This window comes from Leopardus geoffroyi, chromosome B3, assembly GCF_018350155.1.
Source record: "Leopardus geoffroyi isolate Oge1 chromosome B3, O.geoffroyi_Oge1_pat1.0, whole genome shotgun sequence".
NCBI classification, from domain to species: domain Eukaryota; kingdom Metazoa; phylum Chordata; class Mammalia; order Carnivora; family Felidae; genus Leopardus; species Leopardus geoffroyi.
The window spans coordinates 144,761,785-144,770,105 of record NC_059337.1 but is presented as its reverse complement, the minus strand read 5'-3'; the positions used below and the strand labels follow the sequence as shown (position 1 = coordinate 144,770,105).

General features: G+C 52.5%; 1 long non-coding RNA gene across 1 annotated transcript; it reads right to left on the bottom strand.

Annotated features, from left to right (window-relative positions):
- Positions 1 to 3,990: 3,990 nt before the first annotated feature.
- Positions 3,991 to 6,075, bottom strand: LOC123582094. Its single transcript, XR_006704195.1, has 2 exons — positions 4,907 to 6,075; positions 3,991 to 4,302 (listed from the first exon to the last, which is right to left on the bottom strand). It is a non-coding gene; the product is annotated as an uncharacterized LOC123582094 (long non-coding RNA).
- Between the last annotated feature and the right edge of the window lie 2,246 nt (positions 6,076 to 8,321).

Sequence of the window (8,321 nt, the reverse complement as noted above, 5' to 3'; positions counted from 1 at the left end):
TCAAGTGACACCCACGCAAAGACCATCAGCTCCCCTCCCACCCCGGCCCCGGGGAGGGGGTCTTAACTTGGGCTGCAATATGCTGGCAACTTCTCCCACTAAAATATTAAATATCACCTCAGGAGGGACTGTGACACACGGCAAAATAAAAAAATAAAAACAGTTCTACTAACTGACCAGACAAGTAGCTTCCAAACTGTTTGAATTTTACAGCACAAACCCAGTTGTGTATCATGTATGTGCAGGAATATACACGCGCATATGACAACACTTAGCCTCAAACATGTGATGTACGCTGATATTTTCTATTCCGTTCCATTTTTTTAAGTTTATTTTTTGAGAGAGAGAGAGAGAGAGAGAGCGGGGGAGAGAGAATCCCAAGCAGACTCTGTGCTGTCATCGCAGTGCCCAACACGGGGCTCAAACTCACCAACCGTGAGATCATGACCTGAGCCAAAACCGAGAGTCTGATGCTTAACCAGCTGAGCTGTCCAGGCGCCCACCCCCTCCCCCATTCTACTTTTTCGATACTGTTGTGACTCTCTCAACTCACTGTTGGTTTGTAACCTTAAGTCTGAAGACACTCTCTTAGACGGAACGAAGGGCTGAAGGGGCCCGCGGCTTTGGGGGCGGGCGGCCTGGCAAAGAGCACCCCTGGCAAAGCTCCGTGGTGAGTGTGCACTGTCGCAGCAGGGCTGGGGAGCCAAGGCCGCCACTCCCCCGTCCCATCCAGGGGACCCTGGCCAAGAGCAGAGGGGCGCCAGCAGGGAGGCAGGCTGCCTGTGCCCCTCCCTGGACAGGGACAGTGGAAAGTGAAGACAAAGGAAATGGGACATGGGGAGACACCGGATGGCTAGGGTATACAGAGCCAGCAGGGGTCTTGTGCAAGAAATAGGAACAGGGAAGGGGGGAGATTTGGGGAACCGGCCACATCAAGTTTTAATCTTCTCTCATTTCTGTGGGCCACTCAGGTTGACGAAGGTGTCCTCATTTTAGGAAACCCCGTTTGAGGGTTTGCACGCGTGTGCGCACCATTCGCGGAATCTCTGGTACTTTATTTACCCCAGTCCTTCAGGACAGAATGAGCACCGGGCGAGGCCGGCCTCCCACAGGTGCCTCGACCGGAGCCCCACACCCACTTCGACCTTTAACACTTTCTGAAAAACAGATTCAATCTCACCAAGAAAAGGGTGGTTTTCACTGCAGATCTTGTGGGAGACGGGGAAGAGGGTTTGCATCAGTTACCACACAGCAGACTCATGAACCCCGCTGTGAAAATCCGGCTGCCTGCTTTCAAATCCCATTCAGAAGGTTCACCTCCTCTGTGTGATCACTGACCTTCTTTCCCAACCTGCAGGTCGGTCATAACAGCGCCTTTCATCCCCCTAAGCCCCCCCACCACCCCCACCAGGAATTCAACTCCAGCCTCAGCCCGCACACTCCACTCAGCAAACAAGCCCGTGGCTGGCGGAGTCCTACCGCCAGCCCATCCTACCCCAGCAGACCCCATCCAAGTAGTCTGTGCTCCTCCCTGCTCATTAGCAACGAGGAGGGAGGAGGTGATAAGGTTCAAATGAAGTCTCCGATTAATGAGACAAATGTTTGAAAAGTACAAGAATCGTTCTAATTCATCGAAACCGCGACGTGACATCTCACTATGAATAAAGGCAAATGTGGTGCCCTTCCCCATCTCTCAAGGCTGGTGGCGACGAGCCTGAAATGTCATATGATGCCAGATCAAAGCAACTTATTCCACTGTCCCCTTGTTTGTTAGTGCATTCAGTCAAGACCCGCCACCCTTCCAGCACAGAACCAATTAAATGCTTGCCCTTTGGAGCTCACCTTGTAGCAGGTGAAAACAGAAAATAAACCTCAAGCGAATCTATCACGAGAGCCGAGGAGCAAGCTAGAACAGAGGAGGGGAGGAGGGAGGCCTGGAGTGAACGGTCAAGGAAGGTGGGGGACAAGGTGCCAGATAAGGTACCACTTGCACGTAGACCTAAAGGAAAAGACGAGGGTACCATGTGGATATCCGTGGGAAACGCATCCAGGAAGAGGGAATGGCGTGGGCGAAGGCCCTGAGGTCAGTAAGCATTCGGGAGGCCACTGTGGGTGGAGCTAATGAGCAGGAGAGAGTCGCAGAAGATGAAGCTAAGGGTGGGAGATCAGGACTCCGGGAGCTAGAGACACAGGGCCCTGAGGGTCATCAACAGAACTTTGGTTTTACCTGAAGATGGGAGCCATTGTAATGTTTGATGGACACCTTATATTCTAGCCAAACTAACCCTACACCTGATCTGACTTCATTGTCATTCAGCCAATAAACATAGGCCAAGAACCAGGCAAATCTGAACAACAATCAGATGCCGTCTTGTTACATAATGAATGAGGTCACAGCCGATGAAGCGTGGCGTGGGCCGGCAACTAGAAACACAAACCTCCTGGGTGTTAAAAAAGGAGGTGACTCCCTCTTGACCCAGTGACCCCACATCTGGGACTCTCCCCTCCAAAGATATAATACCAAATACTGGAAAACCATACCTCCTACCTTCAAAACTGAGCAAAGGGAATGACCATCACCCTTTATCTAATGGCCATGGTGGTGGTGTTCTAAATCCGCAGATGCTGGGGGCGCCTGCCAGGCTCGTCTGACTCTTGATTTCGGCTCAAGTCATAACCTCACAGTTCATGAGATCGAGCCCCGTGTCAGGCTCTGCGCTGACAGCACTGAACCTGTTTGGAATCCTCTCACCCTCTCTCTCTCCCCTCCCCAGTGCGTGCACGCTCCCTCTCTCTGATAACAAATAAATTTTAAAAATGTAAAAAAAAATTTAAACCTAGCAGATGCTAACAGCCCCGAACTTGCTGTCAGATGGGGTGAGAACCCACAGCACGTGGACTGCAGGCCACGTAGCTCTGGCCACAGCACTGTCCCTGCACGGCAGCCTTCGCTCAGCTGCTCTCAGTGGTCTAGTCCCCAGGAAGAACCAAGGGGCCGTGGTTGTCACCCCCCCCCCCCCCCCCGTCTGAATGTTCCTGTCACTCACCTGCTCCACCCACACTGGCCTCCAGGGAGCCTCTGGGACCCAGGCCAACTAGCTCCTCAGAGCCTTTGCCTCCGCCCTTCTCTCTGCCCCGAAAACTCTCCCTACAGCTCTCTGTATGCCTCACTCTTTCGCTTCCTTCGGGTCATAGCCAGTTGGAGCAAATCCCAAATAAAACATGCATTTCCAGGACTTACCATGTCCACCTCCAAATGGGCCCTTGGCCCGACACATGGCTTCACACCCAAGCGGGAAGGATGCCATGGGTCAGGCCCCCGGCTCGTCTTGCCAAAGGGCCCCCAAAATGTTGTGGGATGAGCTCCCTAGGAAAGGTGAACCGGCAAGGAATTCACTAGAGCAGGAGAATGCTAGACCAGGAATCGAAAAAGCAGAACTCAACTCATGACTGACTGTATAATCTTAGGAAGACACCTTGCCTCCCGGCCCTGGGTTTCCCCTTTTGCAGAGCGGAAATAAGACTGCCCGCCCTACCCCGAGGGGGCTGCGAAGGAGGACAGTGCCCATGGGGCCACGTGGCTCACATGTCCCTGAGAGGGGCCACGATGCCCAGAGGAAGGACACAGGGTTGTGGTTCAAATGCTGCTGTCATTCCTAGAGATAAAGGCCCAGCCCAGCTCTCCTGGGCTAGGAGGGGTGGTTTTAATTTCAGATGTTCACGATCAACCGCCGTGGGTGAAAATCACATTTGCCCCGGTATTTTGGGGGGATGTTACCTAGTGTTTTCTTATTAACTTTCAGGGGTACCTTGCCCATGCTGCGCTAAATTGACAAACTTCATTATCCATTCACCGAAAAGCATTTTCTGCGGAATCGGTCCTCCGGCCCCCACTGCAGCTGTGAGAAGTGTCGAGGCCCCAGCACCTGGGAGGTGGTGTTTTTCAAACCGCAGCTGGCAATCCATTAATAGATCATCAAATCACTTGAGTGGGTGTGACCAGCATCTTTTTTTTCTTTAATCAAATAAAATATAATAGAAAATAGCAGGAGGCTTCATACCTAGGAAGGGTTGGTATTGTTTATAAAACTTTTGTTTTAGTCCTGCGTGGATGCCCACGAGTGTGTGTGTGTGTGTGTGTGTGTGTGTGCCCTCAGGTAAAATGTCTTTCTCACCGTGGGTCCTGCTGAAGAAGCCTGAAAAGCCGCTAAAGGAGACACAGCTCCAGTGTAACTTCTCCCTTTTCCTCACTTTGGCTGACACGTCTTCCTTGGGCGCCGTGGGAACTGCAGGTTCCGCCCACTCTGGGAGGAAATATCCAAGATTAGTAGAGTCTGAATTAACAAGGTTTGTTATATTCAAAGAAATAAATAACGATGGGGTTCAGTTTGCGTTCCTCCTGCTCTTCCTGAACAGTCCGGAGCGGAGAACGCTGGGCCCTCGTGTCACTGTCACCTCGTTGTCTGAAGGCTTTGGTCTGCAGGGTCAGCTCCTTCTCTCCCAATCTCTCTCTCTCTCTCTCTCTCTCTCTCTCTCTCTCTCTCTCTCTGTGTCTCTCGCAGAAGTTCCTAGGCAGCCTTTAAAATATTTGGCTAAGTGAGGTGCCTGGGTGGCTCAGTCTGCTGAGTGTCCGGCTTCGGCTCAGGTCACGATCTCACAGTTCATGGGTTCGAGCCCCGCATCAGGCTCTGTGCTGACAGCTCAGAGCCTGGAACCTGCTTCGGATTCTGTGTCTCCCTCTCTCTCTGCCCCTCCCCTGCTCACACTCTGTTCTTTCTGTTTCTCAAAAATGAATAAACATTACAAAAAAATTAAAAAAATATTTGGCTAAGTGAATGAATGAATGAATGAATGAACCAGCAAACCATCTGCCCCAAGCCACATCTTTCCTGTCCGCTTCATGTACCTCCAGTTTCACCCTGTCACACTTCATCCACGAACGGCTCCCCACAGACAACTCTGGTCCGGGCCTGGGCTCAGAGCCAGTGGCAGCTCCAGAATGTCCACAAGGTTTATGATGTCATCATCTGTCAGGAGGAGAGTCCAAAGGACCTATCTGGAATCCTTATTGCCGTAACACCATGATTCCCTTATTTAAGATGTGGTTTGAGGCAGGTCTGGGGAGCTGTTGAAGGCTGGGTGTCTTGGCCCACCCCTTGACCTCGCCACTGTGTCCACTTCTGCATGGAAACAGAAAAACCCCAAGGTCTGGCATCTGCCTACCCGAGGCCGATCAAGAATCTGCTCTAGAACACCACAGACTTCACTTCCCAGGGTCTCACCACCCTCACCAGCTCTGACTTGGTTCTTTCCGGCCAGCTCGCGTTTGGGGCAGTGAAAGGGACTTGTGTCTTGCTGTGCACCTGAAGCCTGGGAGCTAGGATTCATAAAGTCAACTACAACTAGGATTCCCACACCCTGGGGCATTTTAAGGCCTCCAGGGTAAGCTAAGGCCAATGTTGGGCGAGCTGGTAGGAAGGAATCCAGTGTGCCTGGGCTTTTGTGGAGCTGAGTCCATGAAACGGTTCTCGGGGAGGGCAGCTGGGGTGTGCAGTTTCCAGTCTGAAGGCCAAAAGGGATCTAATTAGCCCTGTAATTGCCAGATCACCCCTGTTCGCTGTCCCAGGTAGTGAGCATTAAAAAACAGCAGATTCACAAATTCATGTTCTCATTACACCTCTAGCTAATCAATGTGAATTTCCGTGAGTGATTTGCAATGTAGATGATTTTTCATAACTACCACGTTTGAATTTCCCTCTACTATTTTTTCACATGGACACAAATAAGCTCATTCCACAGGAGGATCTCACAGGGCTGACACCTGAAATGACAGTCTCAGAGCTTCTCTAAGTACCTAATCACTGCTCTGTAATCAGCAGGCCACGTAAATAGCCCTGGTTCATCAGCCTAACTAGAGTTTGCTAAACACCAGCTGTATTGTACTTCCTAAAGCCAGGGGACACAGAACTGGCCTAACAAGCCTCGAGGACACGATTAAAGGGACCGAGGACTGGAGTGGACATCCACCGGGGTCTCTACGGACCCTGTGGCCCACGCCCAGGTGTCTTGGGTGCGTTCCTGTGCCTCCCAGGTGGCACCCTTCCCCTCTTCTGGGGGCCCGGAGAGTCAGCTGGGCAGGGCTCTCATACCCCATCCCTGCCATCCCCGGGACGTGGCCCAGGATGGCCCGGTGGAGGTGAGGCCCTGCCCGGGTGGCCATTCAAGCACTCAGGACGCCCCCGGGGTGGCTGACGCAGGAAATGGCCTTTCCTCCCTTGCTGTTTCTTTTTGAGTGTGAGGCAAACTAAAAAATTTCCCCACAGATGGTAAAGGAACCGAAGTCGGACACTCTAACTTTGGTTTGGGGATTTTGCTTTTCATACGGGCACTTCATTCTGCAACTCCAAATGCAGAAACTGAGCTGTCGGCCCCGGAACAAGGCTCTTCGGAGCGGCTTCCAGGCCACCCCCTGGCCCTGGGCCTCCCGCGGACTCTGTCCTCTGTGGGGAAACAATTTGAATAGGCTGGGGCCTGTCTGAAGCTGCCTGGGGGACCACGCGGTGGGACTGGGACAATCCTTCCACGCTTCCATTCTGTTGGAGGGGAGGGAGGTGTCTTGATTCCAAAAAGAAAAAAAAGTTTAGAAAAGCATCAGGGAGAAGTTGCCCAGCTTGTCTAGAGCCTTGATTCCGTTTGTAAGGATAAATAAAGTTGATTTTGCCCCAGAATCAGTCAAAAATAACATCCACCTGTGTATCTTTGAAACAGTCCCTCCTTCCTACACTCACAATGTCCGCTGGACAGTCGAGGAATGGGATCCACTCCGAGCCTGCTCTGCTTTGAAGTCCCAAAGGGGTGGTGGTGGGCGCGATTTCTCCTTCCTCCTGCCCTCTCTCTGCTGGAGCTGCAGGACTTCCTGGGACGGGCGGGAGGAGGGCAGCCACGAACTTGCTGAAATCGTTTTTCGGTGGTTTTTGCCCCCGGACCAGGGTCTGGCCACCACTGGGGCATCAAAAGACCTGAACCTAATAATGCGGTAGAATCTCTCCCATTGCCCAGAAAAACAAGACAGCCTAAACACGCTCCTGACACCTTTTGTAATTAGGCAACTTTTAGCTGAGCATCTTTTAGTTCTACCCATCAAAGTTTGGATCCTTTCCAGAACGCCGTGATTTCACCCAAGCCACTCCTTGCCACCCAGTATCCCTCCGTCACCCCCCACTCTTACCCGCGAGTCCCCATCACCATGCTCAGTCTCCTGGGGACAAAGTCCTCGCTCTCCCTACTACTCGACCTGTAGACCCGGCTGTGAAGCAAAGCCTGAAAAGTGGGCAGCCTTTGTGGGCTGGGAGTCAATGCCAACACCTCTAAACTACATCTAAATCCCAGCCCTCTGCCTCCAGGAACCACCTCTTTCCTAACTTCTCCCAGCTCTCTGGTCCTCGAAAACTCCAGCTCACCTCACAGAGCCACACTCCCAAGACTGGGGGCTTGCATCAAAAGGCCGGAGACGGTGACCGTGGCCCGAGAGGAAGCCCAGGCAAAGTTTGGTTCCTTTGGAAATGGGCACGCTTCCAAGGTTTCCAACGGAGAAGAAAGACTTTTAACCTGCGGCCACCGACCCTCCTCCTGGGCAACCACAAAGGCACCCACTGTTCTGGAAGTTTCTTTCCTGGATTTTCTAGTGGAAGGGAGGTTAGAGGGGCAGGACGGCTTGCTGGAGAACAACAAAGATCTGTCTGGCTACAAACATGAGGGTCCCAGTATATAGGACCTTTCGCTAACATTCATGGATACCGCTGTGGGCCAGGCATCTTGAGAGACTCCAGGAATGGAGAGTTGGGACTAACAGGGCAGACACACACACGCACATACGTGAGCTTGCACGCACGGAGTTAACCTGTGCACAGGGTGAGAACAAGGACCAGCAATTCTGGACGGGAAACCCCTCCCGGTTTGTGTTCCCCGCGATGACAGGGAGATGGACATTGTCTAAGATCCGTGTAGAGTCATAGTTACTGCCCAACAAATTTGTTATCTCTCGAGGCTTCTGTGGGTCAGGAAGCCGGGAAAAGTCTAGATGGGCAGTCTAGTCTCTCCCCCAGGTGAGTCAGACGGTGCTCACGTTTGAACAGCATGGGGCTAAGCATCTCTCCACGTGGGCCGGTTTGGGCTTCTGACAACATGGCAGCCTCAGGGCGGTCAGTCAGCTGGAGGCTTCGAGAGTGGGTTTCCAGTAAAATCTGTCGGGGAGGGAGGGAGGTTTGGGGGCAGGGAAGGGGAAAGAGCTGAGCAAGGGAGTGGGGGCCCAAGTGAAGTCT